The sequence below is a fragment of the Physcomitrium patens genome, chromosome 12, assembly GCF_059467195.1.
Source record: "Physcomitrium patens ecotype Gransden chromosome 12, ASM5946719v1, whole genome shotgun sequence".
Taxonomy (NCBI): Eukaryota; Viridiplantae; Streptophyta; class Bryopsida; order Funariales; family Funariaceae; genus Physcomitrium; species Physcomitrium patens.
Window position 1 is genome coordinate 9,512,898 of NC_143421.1, and position 18,092 is coordinate 9,530,989.

Consider the following 18,092-nt stretch of genomic DNA (forward strand, 5'->3'; position numbering starts at 1 on the left):
TTTACAAAATCTAAATTTTTTTTATTAAACCTAAAATTTCTTGCAATTGAAAAATCATAATGAGATTGAAGAACATGAAGTTGCGTTGATCTTTTTGGAATATATAAAAAACCTTCATAATACAAAAGATCTTTCACAAATTTGAACTTATTGTTATTAGAGTGCTGCTTGATATTACAAACTAATGAGTCTTTAGCTAATGGTACACAAATTTGTTCAAAATAACTTGAATCAATAAGTGTAATTATAAAAGTAGAACAAAGATGAAATTGTTTTGGCTTCAAGAAGATCGTATATTATTGATTAAGTGCTATTTTTTCAACCTTTGAAGTAAGTTATGATTTCCTTAATAAAGTGTCTGATAGTCTTTATTACTTCTTTTACTGATATGTAATCACAAAATCAAAATGACACAATGACATATTCCAACAAGCTTAGAGGTAATTCAAAACATGTTTTGATATGAAATACTCCAAATTTTTGCGATTTATATATACAAGCACATAATATATAGCACCTTCTGGTAAGTGACACTATTCTTGGAAAGAATCTATAATTGAAAGAAATTCTTTATTATAAATTTTACAATTGATTCTTACTGCTGAATTTTTTTAAAAATAAAATGCAATTAGATAGAGCTTTCCATATTTTTCTATCTATGATAATACAACTCTTAATGCAAAGTTAGAAGTATTAATCTCCAAATAAAAAACCTTTCTAAGATTTCTATGTAATAAGTTTAGAGTTATAATAAAAGCTACCTTCAAATCTTAAAAAGCCCTTTGTACTTAAATTCTCCATTTTAATTTGACTTTAGATATCAATCAAATGAAAGGTGTAACAATTTGGGAGTAATTTTTGATGAATATTCAATAGAAATTAGCAAATCTAAGAAAATATTGTACATCTCATATTATCTTTGAAGTTATTCACTCTATTACAGCTTGAACTTTCTTTAGGTCCATCAACAAGCCTTCATTGGATATAAGATATCCAAAAAATTCCACTTTTGATCAATGGAATATATATATATATATTTTTAATTTGGCATATAATCCTATATTTCATAACTTTTGTAAGACTAATCTTATATGTTTTTTATATACTTCAAGAGTCTTTGAGTAGATTAAGATATTATCAAGATAAAAAATAACAAACTTGTCTAAAAATTTTCAAAAAACATCATTCATCAAATGCTAGAATATAGTTAGAATATTTATCAATTCAAAAGGCATAATATTATATTCAAAAGATTTATATCTTATCCAAAATATTGTCTTTTATTCATTTTTTTTTAATTTATACCAAATTATATGCTTTATAGAAATCTATTTTGATATAGATCTTAGCTTAATTAAGTTGCTAAAAAAGCCTTGACATCAATTGTAATAGGTGCCAATTTTTTATTGTTGTTTCATTGAATTTGTATCAAAGCAAAGAATTTGATGAAAGTAACTAAATAAAAGAAATTCTTTCAAAGAAATAAAAATAGAAAAGTATGTAAATAAATAAAAAAAAACTGAAATGGCTATTGTCAAAAGACAAGGAAGTTAGAGATTCTTGAAACTAGATTAGAAATAATGAAAAAAAAATTAACAAGAATGAAGAAGGCTTCATTGTTTCTTCTATATATATTATCTACTTAAGATCTATGTCGCAACATTCTATAAGATCTCTAAAAATGTGTTAACTATGCATGACATGTATCTTAACTTGTAAGGCAAGTTTTTTATATGGATGCCACATAATTAGCTTATTCCATAAGCTACCAATACATGTGGCATATGGCTAGCTTATTGACCAAGTTTCTAACCTATCAATCAACTAAAAATACATGTTAAGTCAAAATAATTTTTAGAAAGCTTCTAAGAAGCTTGTCTAGAAGATATTATGAAATTAATCTATTATTATCTATTTCTACTTATTCATATTATCTAAGTAATAGTTATAGTAGATATATATTTGTGATATTATTCCCTCTTCTAGAAAAAGAGTCTATAAGGAGTGGTCATTACATGTTGAAGAAGTCAAAGATGTAGCAAATTATATTTGCTATATACTATGATCTTTGTTCTCTTTAAAATTAGTTAATAGGTCCTCTTTGCTATCAATAATACCTTATTCCAGGGCAAGAAGACCACCTTGTGATTTGATCATTGTTGAAACTTTCATAACTTCCTTCAAATAAAACATTTGTAATACCATCAAGAGTCATACATACATCCAATAAAATCATCAAATATTGAAAGTCTCTTTCCAAGTCATGATATTTAACGTATTGTATCTTGCCAACTATTCAAAGAAGAATATATCGTTCTTAAAGATCTTCATTCCTATTACTTTGTCTTTAAGGCTATAATAATTACAATGTGACATCCATTAAGTCAGCAAATGATGGCTCTTGAGTTGAATCTGTTACCTATTGATTTTTTATCTCTTTAACGCTACAATTAAAAAAAAATTATAAATAAAGATAAAATAGAGAATTTAATATTTCTTAAATTTTATTTCTTTTATAGCAAATATTTACTACCTTTCATCTTGGTTTTAATAGATATTGTTGATAAAAATCTTTGACCTTCTTTGCTGCATTTGTACAATTTTTTGTTCATTCTCATGTACATTTGCTACTATCTTATTTGTACCAATGAATAAGATATTCTAATCTATGTTGGTGTCACCTTAAATCTAAGGCTTCTTTCATCTTAAATTCTTGATTTTTATCCACTTCTATAGGAGGCGGTGGTATTTGTCTTCTTCCCTGGATATTCATTATTTTATATGGCTCTAAAAGAGATATGTAAATTATAAGATGGATTTTCATAGACTTTAATAAATGTAATTGATAAGTGATTAGATTGACTTTTTTACAAATAAAAAATAGTACACGTCTACAATAATTCAACTTGTCACAAGAACAAATAGTTTTCATATTACAACAAAGTAACTATACCTTATTACCAATGTAAAAATAAAGTTATTTCTTGCAATAAGCATCCATGTTGTTCTTTGGTTATTCTTGAATCTCTTTTAGATGCACCTTCATTGTTATATGTAGTTCAAATAAATGATTTATCAAATCTTTGACTATAGAATTATGAACTTTTAAAAAATCAAAAATATGAAGTTATGGATAATATCTATAATTATTAAAAGGTATTTATTATATAAATTATATCATATTATTATAAAAAAAATCTATGAATGGCAAAAGAATTGTCCAATAATTTTGTTGGTAGTTGATGGTATACCACAAATACTATTTCAAAATTTAATTTACATGCTTTATTTGTCCATTAGTTTGAGGATAGAAAGTTGAAGATAGTTTAATGTCTACTTTTAGAATCTCAAAAAGTGCTCACTAAAATCTTGATACAAACTAAGTTCCCATATCAAATATAATATCTTTAAATAATCTATGATAACGATAGATGTTATTAAGAAAAAACTTGAATATTTCTTTGCTTGTGATGATTTTTATATATTGTGTAAAATATGCTATTTTAGTGAAATGATCTACTATCACAAATATAGAATCACCAAAAATCCTTTGAATATAAGTTCTAAAGTCTTATTGTATCTAAAATATCTGAGAACTAAAAATCACAATTTTCTTGAAGAACACGTAAGTATGCTTCTCCTTTTGGAATGTATTGGCATCCTTCCAAATATAGTAGGTTGTTTTTGAATTCAAACTTAGAAGAAGGATTTTTTATATTATAAAAAAGAAGATCAAAAGACATACTTGATTGCATTCACTTGATAAGAATTGAATCAATATTTAGTGTTGATTTTATTGCTTGAAGATAAAAGTGCTTTGGATTCAAAAAAATATTTTTTTGTTAATCAAAAGATATGTCTTATTCTTTTTGTACAAGATAAGAACATCTAAAAAAGGTGTTTGACAAACCTTGTTGTTTTTTTGGATTTATAAGTGATCTTAAAATCAAATCTTGACAAAGACATACTCCAACAAGCTTGAAAATGATTCAAAATACGTACTCACATAAAATATTTAAGATTCTTATAGTTGGTATAAACAATGATTGGATTAGAAGTACCTTCTAGATAATGGAACCATTCATGAAACAAATCTACAATTATAAGAAATTATTTTTTGTAAATCTTATAACTGATCTTGATTATCAAATTTTTTTTATAATAAAAAGCTATTAGATGAAGTTTATCATTTATTTCTATTTGTAATAAAATAGCACCTAATGCAAAGGTTAATGTATTTGTTTTCACAAAAAATGGCTTAAAAAAGTTGATGCAATATAAGTTTGGTGGAGAAATAAAAGATGTCTTCAAAGCTTCAAATACTACTTCTACTTCTTGATTCCATTGAATTTTGTCTTTATAACTCAAATGTGTAAGTAGAGCTTCAACTTAAAAGAAGTTTTTGATGAAAATCTGATAGTAATTGGCAAATTTTAAAAAATATTGAATATCTCTTACCATTTTTAAGATCTTTCAATCCATAATAATTTGAACTTTCTTAGGATTTATAATAAGTCTATCATTTGAAATAATATATTCTAAGAAATCGACCTGAGTAATATAAAATATATATATTTTTTTTTATCTTGGCATAGAGTCTCGCATCTCCTAGTTTTTATAAAACATGACGAATATGAAGTTCATATTCTTCTTGTTCTTAGAATAGATTAAGATGTTGTCTAGATAATAGATATCAAAGTCATCTAAAAACTCTTCAAAAGCATCATTTATTAAATATTAGAAAGCTGCTAATGTATTTATAAGTTCAAAAGGCATGACATTATATTTGAAATATCTATACTTTATTCAAAATGCAGTCTTTTATTCATCTCTTTTTTTGATGCATATCAGATTGTATGTTCTTTATAGATCTATTTTTGTATAAATCTTAGCTTCATTCAATTGATTAAGAAGTCTAGATATCAAAGGTAGTGGATATCTATTCTTAATGGTGATTTTATTCAATCCTTGATAATCTACACACATCCGCAATGATCCATCTTTTTTTTTTACAAATAAAGTTGGAGCTCATACTTGAGATTTGGAATAGCATATGAAGTTTTTGGCTAGGTTTTCTTCAATATATTCTTTGAGTTTTACCAATTCATTTTGTAATAAACTATAAATTGGTCCAAAGGATAGATGAGGTCTTTCTTGAATATCAATTGAATAGTCATAGGAACAATGTTCTAGTAGAGTATCTATATTTTTCTTCTCAAATATATTTTAAAAATCTTGATATTGGTTTAGAATGCTACTAGAAGTCTTTTCATTATTAGAAATAAGTATAACATAAATGACATAAGATAATCTTTCTTTTGTAACATACAAGAAAGCTCTTGCATCTACAAATATAGATTTAATTATATTAGACTTATAACTTTCTATTTGATCAACTATATTCTTAGTTATATTTTCAAAAAAAATAAAACTATGAAAAATTTAATTTATTTTTGGATTATATTTTTTTAGCCATGATAGATCTAAAATGATTAGTTTAGAAAAAGACATAATGATATTAAATATTATAAAGCTACTATAACCATTAGTTGTTACTTGTATAAGAAAGATTTTATAAGTATTATTTTTTGAAGACAATAAATGACCATCTATGACTTCTACATGAATTAGTTTAGTTTTCTTTACTAAAGATATGCTATGTCTTTTAGCAAATTCTTCATCTAGGAAATATGCTAAGGCTCTTAAATCTAACAAAATAAAAGCTTTGTGATATTTAGGTTATAAAATAATATTTATTGTAAAAAAAAGAAAGATTTCTAAAAAAAGAATAAGACCTTTACTAGGTATTGTACAAGGTTTTAGGTACACATTCCTTATTGAAGCCGGACAAACTTGTTTTTTGAAATACAATCTTTTATAATAGTCGTACTTCTCATTTTATGATTGTGTTGCTTCTTTGAATAATGTTAAATAGTATATTTAGCTTCTTCACAATATAAATACAATCCTTCTTGAAAATGACAAGTCTTTTCTTACTTAATAAAAGATTTGAAACGTACTCCATCAATTTACATATCTTCTACTTCCAAATATATGTGTTGAAAAGATATTGGCATTATCATAAAATTACAATAGTGTTCACGTGGACTTATATGATTCACAGATCGAAATTCAAAAAGTCAATTATCACACCTGATAACAAAGTCAATTACTTGATTCAATGTTTGAAGATTGGATAAGTTAAGAATCATCTTTTTTATTTCATATTATGGCTTATTGACTAAGTTTCTAATCTTTTAATTAATTAAAAACTTAAACAAAGTCAAAATAATGTCTAGAAAGCTTTTAGGAAGCTTTTCTAGAAATAATATGAAAATAATCTACTATTACCTACTTCTATCTATTTATATTACCTAAGTAATATTTATAGTAGATATATATCTATGATAGGTTAAGATAATTAATATACATTTGCAAAGATCCATCTTTTTCTTTACCAAAAGTAATGGTGCACCTATTAGAGATTTAGAATGTTAAATAAAGTTCTTTGTACATTTTTTGTAAATTTAATCTTTTAATATCAAAATCTTATTCAAAATCTTAGGTTGTAGATTGGACCAAATAGTGGTCGAGCCCCTTCCTGAAGATTGATGGTACAATCATATGCAATGTTCTGACAATATATCAACATTCTCTTTTTTGAAAACATCTTGAAATTTCATATATTACTTTGAAATAGCTACTAACAAGCTTGTTTCTTTATAAATTAGAATTGTATAAATAAAAAATGATATTTCTTTCTTAGATATTTTAATAAAAATCCTTGCTTCAAAAAATAATAGCTTTATTATTAATAACTACTTGATAGATTTTATTTAAAAGGATTTTATAAAAAATTCAATCTTACAAAATTTCCAATCTATGGGTGGATTATATCTTTTTAATTACAAAAGATGTAGAATGATAAGATTGGATGGAATTTTAATAATATTAAATATTATTTTGCTACTATGGATTTCAAATAATATTTCTAATAATATGGTCGTATAAATAATATTGCTTCAAGATTATTGAAGAAAAGAAGTTTAAAAGCTACAAACACTTAGCATCAGCAAGGATTACAGTCTAAGAGAAGTGTGGAAAAAGATATCTCTTACTTCCAATACTCTTTACTTATAGGTGGAATTTACATCCCAAGTACATAGATCTCATCCGAAGTCACGTTCATCCTTTCAATCTAGATCTAGATCTAGATTCATCTTAACTTAGCCGCCACCTTAAAATCCTAGTCACCGCCCTAGTAACTTCTTTTAATCCTTTTGCTACCTTTTGACTATTAGCAACTTACTATGCTTAATCTTTGTATGGTGGTAACTAAGTAAGAACTTGTTGATCTTCAACACTCTGACTTTGCTAATTTTCAAAAAGCTTTTAATCTTAATCTTTGAATCAAGTCAAGTCATGATGTCTATCCTTCACTAACGCCTTTGTAAGCACATCAGCAAGCATGTCATTTGTAGTACAATACTTCATACTTATTATTCCATCTTCAATCTTCTCTCGTATGAAATGATGTTGAACATCAATGTGTTTGGTCGTTGAGTGGTGTTTTGGATTCTTGGCAAATGCAAGACATCCTTGATTGTCACATATAATTAGAGTTGCTTCTAATTGCACTAGATCAATCTCTTCTAAGAGTTGTCTTATCCAACATGCCTCCATTACACAATGACTTGTTGCTATGTACTCTACCTCCATCATTGATCTTGCAATGGTAGGTTATCTTTTGAAATTCCATGAAATGGCTCCTATTCCAATGAAGAAGACATATCTCATTGTAGATCTTCTATCATTTGCATCTCTGATCCAATCCGCATCATAATAACCTTGCAAATCAGTGTTTTTACCACCAAGGCATAATTTAAAGTCCTTGGTACCTTTTAAGTACCTCAATATCATTTTCACCGTTATCCAATGTATTGGTCCAGCCTTAAACATGTGTTGGCTTACAATACTTATTGCATATGGAAGATCTACTCTTATGGCCACCATTGCATATATGAGTGAGCCTACTACTGCCTTCTATGGAACACTTTGCATCTCACCTTCAATTTGTGCAAACTCCTCATTCGAGAGCTTCATCAACTTCAAATTTGCCTCTAAGGATGTTCCAATGGACTTGCACTCCTTCATGTTGAATCATTTCAATACTTCTTCAATGTACTTAGTTTGGCTCATTGTAATGGTCTTAATACCATGATCTCTTATAAATTCCACTCCCAAGTAATAGTACAACTCTTCCAAATCACTTATCTCATATTCTTTCTCTAATTTGGCCTTCATCCAATCCATCTTTTTCATATTATTAGCGAAGATGATCAAGTCATCAATATAAAAGATTACAATTAGCAAGAATTCTCTAGATTATGTCACATATAATGAATGATCAGCCTCACTCCTCACAAATCCTTCATTGATAAAAAAGGTGTCAATTTGTTGGTACCATGCCCTTGGTGATTGTTTTAATCCATACAAGGATTTATTCAATTTATACACAAGATGTTCTTTGCCTTGTTGTACAAATCCTTGAGGTTGGTCCATGTAGATGTCTTCTTGCAATTCTCCATTCAAAAAGGCCATCTTCACATCTATTTGGTGTATTTTCAAATCTATTATTGCTCCAATTGCTATAATGGTCCTAATGGTGGTGAATTTGGCAACGGATGCATAAGACTCATTGAAATCAATTCCAGCAACTTATGAGTATCCTTTCGCAACTAATCTTGCCTTGTGCCTCACCATCACACCCATTGCATCTCTTTTAGTCCTAAATATCCACTTACAGCCAACACTAGATCGATTTGCTGGAAGAGGTGCCAATTTCCATGTACCATTGTCCATAAGAGATTAGTACTCTTCTTCCATAACCTTCTCCCACTTGATTGCATCTTCACACTTCATAGCATCACACAAAGCTAATGGATCAGCAAGAAGAGCAATATTTGCATGTTTTTCACCTACTTGAGGGAAGATGTGATCCTTCCACCATTCACCACGTTGCTTTTTTTTCTCTCAAAGGATATCTCCTTTTACTTGTAGAAGAACATTCACCTTGTTGCACTCTATGAATCTTCTTATCTCTTAAACCTTGTCGTTTCTTACTCAATGGTTGGTATTCTTCATCATTATCATCATCCTAATCTTCAACATCTTCATTTCTTTCATTGCTAGTCCTATTGTCAAGGACAAAGACTCGATGAGGAAAAATATACACCAAAAGGCTATCTCGATATAATAAGTCAAAATATAAACAAGTAGGTATATTAAAAGGAAACTGGAATGGCTATTGCCACAAGACAAGAAACTAAAGACTCTTGAACCTGGACTAGAAGCAAGAAAGGAGTTGACAAGAGTGAAGAAGCCTTCACTCTTGTCTCTATATATACTATCTAACTAAGGGCTACGTGGCGACGTTCTATAGGACCTCCAATATGTGTTGACTTTGTAGGACACATGCCTTGACTTACAAGGCAAGTTTTTCTACGTGTGGGCCACATAGTTAGCTTGATCTTCAAGCTAACAACATGTGTGGCACATGGCCAACTTGTTGACCACGTTTCTAATCCAAAAAGTCAATTAAAGACACCTATGAAGTCAAAGCAGCATCTAGGAAGTTTCTAGGAAGCTTCTATATTAAATATTATACAATTAACTTACTTTTATCTACTTTTACTTACTTCTACCTATTTCTATATGTAATTATTAGCTTACATGATTATGGCCGTGACATTACCCCCCCTTCTAGAGACGAGTTCCACGAGGAGCGGTCATCATATGTTGAGGAAATCTATGATGCGACGAATTGTATTCGCCACATACTCTGATCTCTGTTCTCTTCGAAGATGATTGATAGGGCCTCTCAACCATCGGTAGTGTCCCATACCAGGGCGGGAAGACCACCCAGTTATTTGATCATTATTGAGGCCTTCATAACTTCCTTCAAATAGAATATTCGGAACACCATCAGGAGTTGTTCCTACCTCTAGCAAAATCACCAAACATCGGGAGTCCCTTCCCAAATCGTGATACCAAACACGTTGTATCTCACCATGTGTCCGAGGAAGAACATGTCGTTCTTAAAGATCTTCATCTCGATTGCGTCGTCTTGAAGGTTGTGATAATCGTAATGTCTCGTCCGGCAGGTCAGCAAACGAAGGTTCTTGAGTTGAATCCGCTGGTTGTTGGCTCTCCATCTAATTAGCGTCACAAATGCAAAGAAGTTACAAACAAGGATAAGAAATTGAATGTTATCTTGCCTCAATCTTGTCTCTTTTATAAGAGAGATTTTCATCTTGGTTTTGATGGATGTCGTTGATGAAAAACTTTGACTTTAGTTGATGCATTTGCTAGATTCCTGGATGGCTCCCATGTGCGTTCACTAATATCATATCCGCGCCAATGAACAAGATATTCCAGCTTATTTCGGCGCCGCCTTGAGTCTAATATCTCTTCCACCTCAAATTCTTCATTATTATCTACTTCTATAGGAGGCGGTGGCATTTGTCTTCTTCCTTGTATATCCACTGTCTTATATGGTTCAAGAAGAGATACGTGGAATACAGGATGGATCTTCATTGACTCTGGTAGATGTAACCGATATGCAACTGGGTTGATCTGTTCAGAAACAGAAAAGGGGCCAAGCCTACAATAGTCCAACTTGTCACAAGGTCGAGTAGTCTTGATATTGCGACGAAGTAGCCATACCTTATCACCGTCGTTGATCTGTGGTTGCTCCTTACGATATAGATCTGCGTTTATCTTTTGTCGTTCTTGAGCTTCCTTCAATTGTGTCTTCATTATTGCATGTAACTCTGACAACCGATTTGCCATATCTTCTGCTGCAGGATTATCAACTTTTGAAAAATCAAAAGTATCAAGTCGTGGATGATAGCCATAATTGGCAAAGAAAGGTGTTTGTTGCGTGGAAGAATGTACCGTATTATTATAAGCAAACTCTGCCAATGGCAGAAGGGTTGTCCAATCATCTTGTTGGTAGTTGATAGTACACCTTAAATATTGCTCCAAGACTTGGTTTACGCGCTCTGTTTGTCCATCAGTTTGAGGATGAAAAGCCGAAGATAGTTTTATGTCCACTTTTAAAATCTTGAAAAGGGTCCTCCAAAATCTTGACACAAATTGAGTTCCCCTATCTGATATGATATCTTTAGGTAATCCATGATAGCGATAGATATTATCAATGAAAAGCTTAGCTGTTTCTTCACCTGTGATAGATTTTGTACATGGCACAAAATGTGCCATCTTGGTGAAACGATCTACTATCCCAAATATAGAATCATAAGATCTTGAGCTTGGAAGATCTGTGATGAAATCCATAGAAACAGAAGACCATGGTTGTTCTGGTATAGGTAATGGCTGAAGAAGTCCGTAAGGTCGATGACGAGGAATTTTTGATCTTGAACAAATATCACATGATTGTACAAAGTCTTTGACTGACTTCCACATTTGTGGCCACCAAAAATCTCTTGATATGAGTTCCAAAGTCTTATTATATCCAAAGTGCCCTGCTGTTGGAAAGTCATGACGTGCTTGAAGAACACGTAAACGTGCTTCTCCTTCTGGAACATATAGGCGTCCTTCAAAATATAATAGATTATTCTTGAACTCAAACTTAGAAGGATCATGAGACTTGGAAGAATTATTCTCGATATCATAAACAAGAGGGTCTGAGGACATACTGGACTGGATTTGCTTGAGAAAAGTTGAATCAACAGTCAATGTTGATTTCATTGCTCGGAGATGAAATTGCTTCGGTTTCAAGAGGACCATTCTTTGTTGCTCAAAAGCTGCATCTCCTTCTTTTGGTGCAAAATAAGAACGTCTAGATAGGGCATCGGATAAACCTTGTTGTTTTCCTGGCCGATAAGTGATAATGAACTCGAATCTTGACAAAGACATACTCCAACGAGCTTGATGACGATTCAACACGCGTGTTGACATGAAATACTCGAGGTTCTTGTGATCTGTATACACAGTGACTGGACTAGAAGCGCCTTCTAGATAATGACGCCATTCTTGAAAGGAATCCACGATCATAAGAAGTTCTTTATCGTGGATCTCATAATTGATCTCGACTGCTGAGAATTTTCTTGAATGAAAAGCTATCGGATGGAGTTTGTCATCTGTTCCCATTTGTGATAAAACTGCACCCAAGGCAAAATCTGATGCATCTGTTTTCATAAAAAATGCCTTAAAAAAATCAACACGATATAAGACTGGTGCAGAGACAAACAATGTCTTGAAGGCTTCAAATGGTGCTTCCGCTTCTTGATTCCATTGGAATTTATCTTTACTAGTCAAGCATGTAAGTGGAGCTGCAACTCGTGAAAAATCTTTGATGAAGATTCGATAGTAATTGGCAAATCCCAAGAAACATTGAACATCTCTTACTGTCCTTGGAATCTTCCAATCCACGATTGTTTGGACTTTCTTAGAATCCATCATGAGACCATCATTTGAAATGATGTATCCTAAAAAGTCAACTTGAGTAGTGTGAAATACACACTTTTCCATCTTGGCGTACAATCCTGCATCTCTAAGTTTTTGTAATACTTGACGAACATGTATTTTATGTTCTTCGACGTTCTTGGAATAGATCAGGATATCGTCTAGATAGCAGACGACAAAATTGTCTAAGAATTCACAAAATACATCATTCATGAGATGTTGAAAAGCAGCTGGTGCATTCGTGAGTCCAAAGGACATGACATTATATTCGAAATGTCCATACCTGGTTCGAAACGCAGTCTTCCATTCATCTCCTTCTTTGATCCGTACTAGATTATATGCTCCTCTTAGATCTATTTTTGTATAGATCTTAGCTTGATTCAACTGGTCAAGGAGTCCTGATATCAAAGATAATGGATACCTGTTCTTGATTGTGATCTTGTTGAGTCCTCGATAATCAACACACATTCGTAAAGATCCATCTTTTTTCTTTACGAATAGAATTGGAGCTCTTGCTGGAGATTTTGAATGGCGTATGAAATTCTTCGCTAAATTCTCGTCAATATATGTCTTGAGTTCAGCCATCTCATCTTGCGATAAACTATAAATTGGTCCAAATGGTGGCTGAGTTCCTTCCTTGAGGTCGATTGAACAATCATATGGACGATGTTTAGGAAGAATATCTGCATTCTTTTTCTCAAAAACGTCTTGATACTCCTGATATTGACTTGGAATGCCACTTGAAGTCTTTACGTTTTCAGAAATAGGTGTAGCATAAATAGCAAAAGTTGATCCTTCTTTTGCTGCGTGTATAAATGCTTTTGCACCTATCAGTACGGGTTTTACTGTACTAGACTTATAATTTTTTACTTGGTTCGTAGAACTATTAATAACGCTTTTGGAAAAGTCAAGTTTACGCGAATTCTAATCTATTCGAGGGTTATATTTTTCTAGCCAGGATAAACCTAAAATAACTGGATTGGACGGGGATTTAATTATGTTAAAAGCTATGTAGCTATCATGACCGTCTATTGTTACTTTTATAGGATGAGTTTCATGAGTGACATCTCCAGAAGACAAGGGACGACCATCTATGACTTCTACATGTACTGGTTTAGGTTTCTATACATAGGGTATTTTACGACTTTTAACAAATTGTTCATCTAAAAAACATGCTGAGGCTCCCGAATCTAATAAAGCAGAGGCTTTGTAATTCTTAGGTCCTAAATATAAGTCTATTATAAAACAAGGAGAGGGTTCTGAGGAGAGGATATGACCTTCATTAGGAATTGTACAAGGTTCCAGCTGCACGGTCCCTATTGTAGCTGGACGAATTCGTTTTCCGACATGTTGTCTTCTTTGACCGTCGTACCCCTCATTTTATAGTTGCGTCGTTTCTTTGGACAATGTTGAGCAGTGTGCTTAGGTTCTCCGCAATATAAACATAATCCTTCTTGACGACGACGAATCTTTTCTTGCTCAGTTAGAGGTTTAAAACATATCGCGTCAATTTGCATGTCTTCTACTTCCGAATGTACGTTTGGCAAAGATGTTGATGTTGCCATTGAGTAATAACGTTGAGGTTCCCGTGAATGATTCTCAAATCGAAATTCAAAAAGTCGATTATCACATTTTACCACAAAATCAATTGCTTGACTCAAAGTTTGAGGATCAGGTAAGTTGAGCATAAATTTCTTTACTTCGTATTGCAATCCATAAAGAAATTGACTGATGAGTGCAGCATCATCCCACTTGATGTCAATTGCAAGTTGTCGAAATTGTGAAGCATATACTGTTACTGAGCGATTTCCTTGTCGCAGAATTCGGATCTTATTTGTTGCAACACGAGTTGCATCGTGTTCACCATACATAGATCGAAACTCCACCAAAAAAGCTTCCAAATTGTCCAATATTGGATTTCGTTGTTCAAGAAAAGACGAAAACCACGATAATGCAGAACCAGAAAGTAGAGTGCCAATAAACCTGACTTGTGATCCTGGAGTTGGATAGCTTTGCGGTTGAAGTTCAATTGCCAATTGTACTTGATTGATGAACCCTCGAAACTTTGATCTCGTACCATCAAATTTCTCAGGTAAGGCAATTCTTGGTTCTCTAGTGCTTATAGGGTGTTGTACAATTGTAGAAGGAATGTGATTTGTTGTAGATGTTGAAGCAGCTCCGATCATCTCTATATCTCCACTTTCTGCTATTCTTGTTCTTTCCTATGTTGGTGAATTGAGTTGATGCATCGCAAGCATTAACTCCCTCATTTGCTCTTGCATTTGTGCCATTGCACTCTTCATTTCAACAAGCTCTGCCATAATGACACTAAGAAGAAAAATTTGTTTGATATTGCTCAAGACAAAAGAAAAGAAAGACTTGATAACAAAGAAGATACTAAGAACAATATCAGTTTAGAAGTGGGTAATCCGCAAACTTCTAATACGCTTATGTCTTGTCAAGAGAAAGGGGTAATCCACTCTTACTCAAGAAAAAACAAAGCTCTGATATTGTAAGTGTACTCTTGTCAATCTGTCAAGGACAAAGACTCGATGAGGAAAAATATACACCAAAAGGCTATCTCGATATAATAAGTCAAAATATAAACAAGTAGGTATATTAAAAGGAAACTGGAATGGCTATTGCCACAAGACAAGAAACTAAAGACTCTTGAACCTGGACTAGAAGCAAGAAAGGAGTTGACAAGAGTGAAGAAGCCTTCACTCTTGTCTCTATATATACTATCTAACTAGGGGCTACGTGGCGACGTTCTATAGGACCTCCAATATGTGTTGACTTTGTAGGACACATGCCTTGACTTATAAGGCAAGTTTTTCTACGTGTGGGCCACATAGTTAGCTTGATCTTCAAGCTAACAACATGTGTGGCACATGGCCAACTTGTTGACCACGTTTCTAATCCAAAAAGTCAATTAAAGACACCTATGAAGTCAAAGCAGCATCTAGGAAGTTTCTAGGAAGCTTCTATATTAAATATTATACAATTAACTTACTTTTATCTACTTTTACTTACTTCTACCTATTTCTATATGTAATTATTAGCTTACATGATTATGGCCGTGACACCTATCAATTGTAGGAGCCTTCATCTTTTCAACCTCCTTTGGCTTTTCATCTTCATCATCTTCATTGTCTTCATCTTCTTGTTTGTTTGCTGAATTCAAAGATGTGTCTACAAACACACCATTACTCCTACTTGGACACATCTCCAAGTGCTCACAAACACTCTTGTGCTCCAAAAACTCAACATCACGACTTTTGATGATCTTCTTGGTTTTCAAGCATATTAGCCTATATGCCTTAGTACCTTCACAATAACCAAGAAACACACACTTTGTACCTTTTGTATTAAGTTTGGACCTCATACAATTTGATATTTTTGTATATGCAATGCAACCAAAGGTCCTCATATGAGAAATGCAAGGTTGTCTCCCACTCCAAGCTTCTTGTGGTGTAATTGATGCAAGAGTACTTGTTGGACACCTATTTTTTGTATACATAGCATTCACCACAACTTCTGTCCAAAATTCATAGCCAAGGTTTTGAATATAAAACATGCTCCTTGCCATCTCTACAATGGTTCAATTTACCCTTTCAGCAATACCATTTTGTTGTGGAGTGTATAGAGTTGTAGTTTGTCTATCAATTCCTTCATTCTTCAAATAAACATCAAATTGCTTAGACATATATTCATCTCTATTGTCTGTACATAGTACCTTGATCTTGCATTCACTTTATTTTTCAACAAGTGCTTTAAACTCTTTAAACCTCCAAAAATATTCACTCTTGGCTTTAAGAATGTAGATCCAAATCTTTCTTCAATAATCATCAATGAAAGTGAGAAAATACCTTGATCTTCCAATACTTGTGTTCTTCATAGGTCCACATACATCCAAATAGATAATCTCCAGCAACTTGGTAGCACGTGTTTCTACACTCCTTGAAAATGAGGCCTTTTGTTGTTTGCCTTGTATGCATCTTTCACATGTAAGTTTTTTTATATTTTGGCTTTTATTGCCAAGATCTAAGTCACTTACCATAGTCTTGAGCTCTTTTATGCTCTTCACATTTAAATGGCTAAGGTGATGATGCCATATATTTAACTTGTCTTAGTTTGATGTAAACTCAGCAAATGTGGCTATCTCCACTTCATTCACCTTCTTACAAATGAGGTAGTACAAATTTCCCTCTTTCAAGCCTTTGAAGACCTTGTCTCTACTCGATGTTCTTACAAAACATCCATTCATGTCAAATTGAACTTTAAAACCTTCTATTACAAGTTTACTCACCAAAAGTAGATTTTGCTTCATCTTAGGCACATGAAGGACGTTTTTTAGTTTGATCCTATTTGTTTGTCCATTCACAACCACCTCCACCATAATAAAGCCAATTCTAATGGCTTCACGTGTACCACTATCTACCAACACCACGTTTGATGTTGGAATAGCCTCATAAGTGTCAAATGAACACTTATAAGGTGTTATATTCTTGGAACAACCTGAATCTACAATCCATCTTAACATGGCAGCCATAGAGGTTCCATTTGTTTCCGTGAATGTATAATCTTATCTTCCAAACTCATCTTGTAGACTATTTCTATTCTCCTTCTCCATCTTTTTGCCTTTATAGCAATTTCGAGCAAAATGGCCTACTTTGCCACAAATGAAGCAAGATTTGATGTTATCTTGTTGATTTGGATAGTTGCCCTTGCCTTGACATGAGTAGAGTACTGAATCTTCACTTTGGAACTCCTTTTTTTTCTTCTTAGTTACTTCATGGGCAAATCTTGCCATCACATAGTCCATTGTAAGCTCTTTTAGCTTGATAGATTCCAATGCCACAATAAGGTAGTTGTAGGATTTGGGAAGGCTCATTAGCAAGATCATGACAATATCACTTTCTTCTAAAGGCTTGTACATAATTTTTAGTTGATTTGCAAGAGCCTTTATCTTATTGACATGAGCCATGAGGACTTCATCTTCTTCTATCTTGCAAGTAAAGAACTTCCTCCTAGTATAGATGATGTTGGATAAGTTCTTGCTCTCATAGATGTTGCAAAGAGTCTTCCATGCTTCCGCTGGGCCTTTGCAAGAGATAATGTCAGAGAAGTTGGTTTCATCCACATTGGTTGCAATCAATCCAAAAGCCTTCTTTTCACGACATTTGAACTCCTTCTCCTTCACATCAGCATCTTTGCTTGGAGCCTCTTCACTTTCATCTATAATATCCCAAAGATCCAAAGATGCCAACAAAAGCTCCATTTTTACCATCCAATTGTAGAAATTTTTACCTCTAAACTTCTCAATAACTCTCAATCCTTCACCCTCACTTGAAGCCATGTCTAAGGAAGAGTTTTATCAAAAAAGATTGTAAGAAGAAGTCCTAATGCTCTCAAAATCAGCAAGAAGGTTTTGTTGTCTTAGAATCATAAAATCCTTCTTTATGAACAAACTAGTGCTTTTACTCTCAAAAACACTCTCAACTTCACTTCTAAGACTTTTCATAAGTCTGATCACCTATCTAAGTGTCTCAAATCTAATTTTCCACTCTAATATCTCTCTTATTCTCACAAATCACCTCTATACA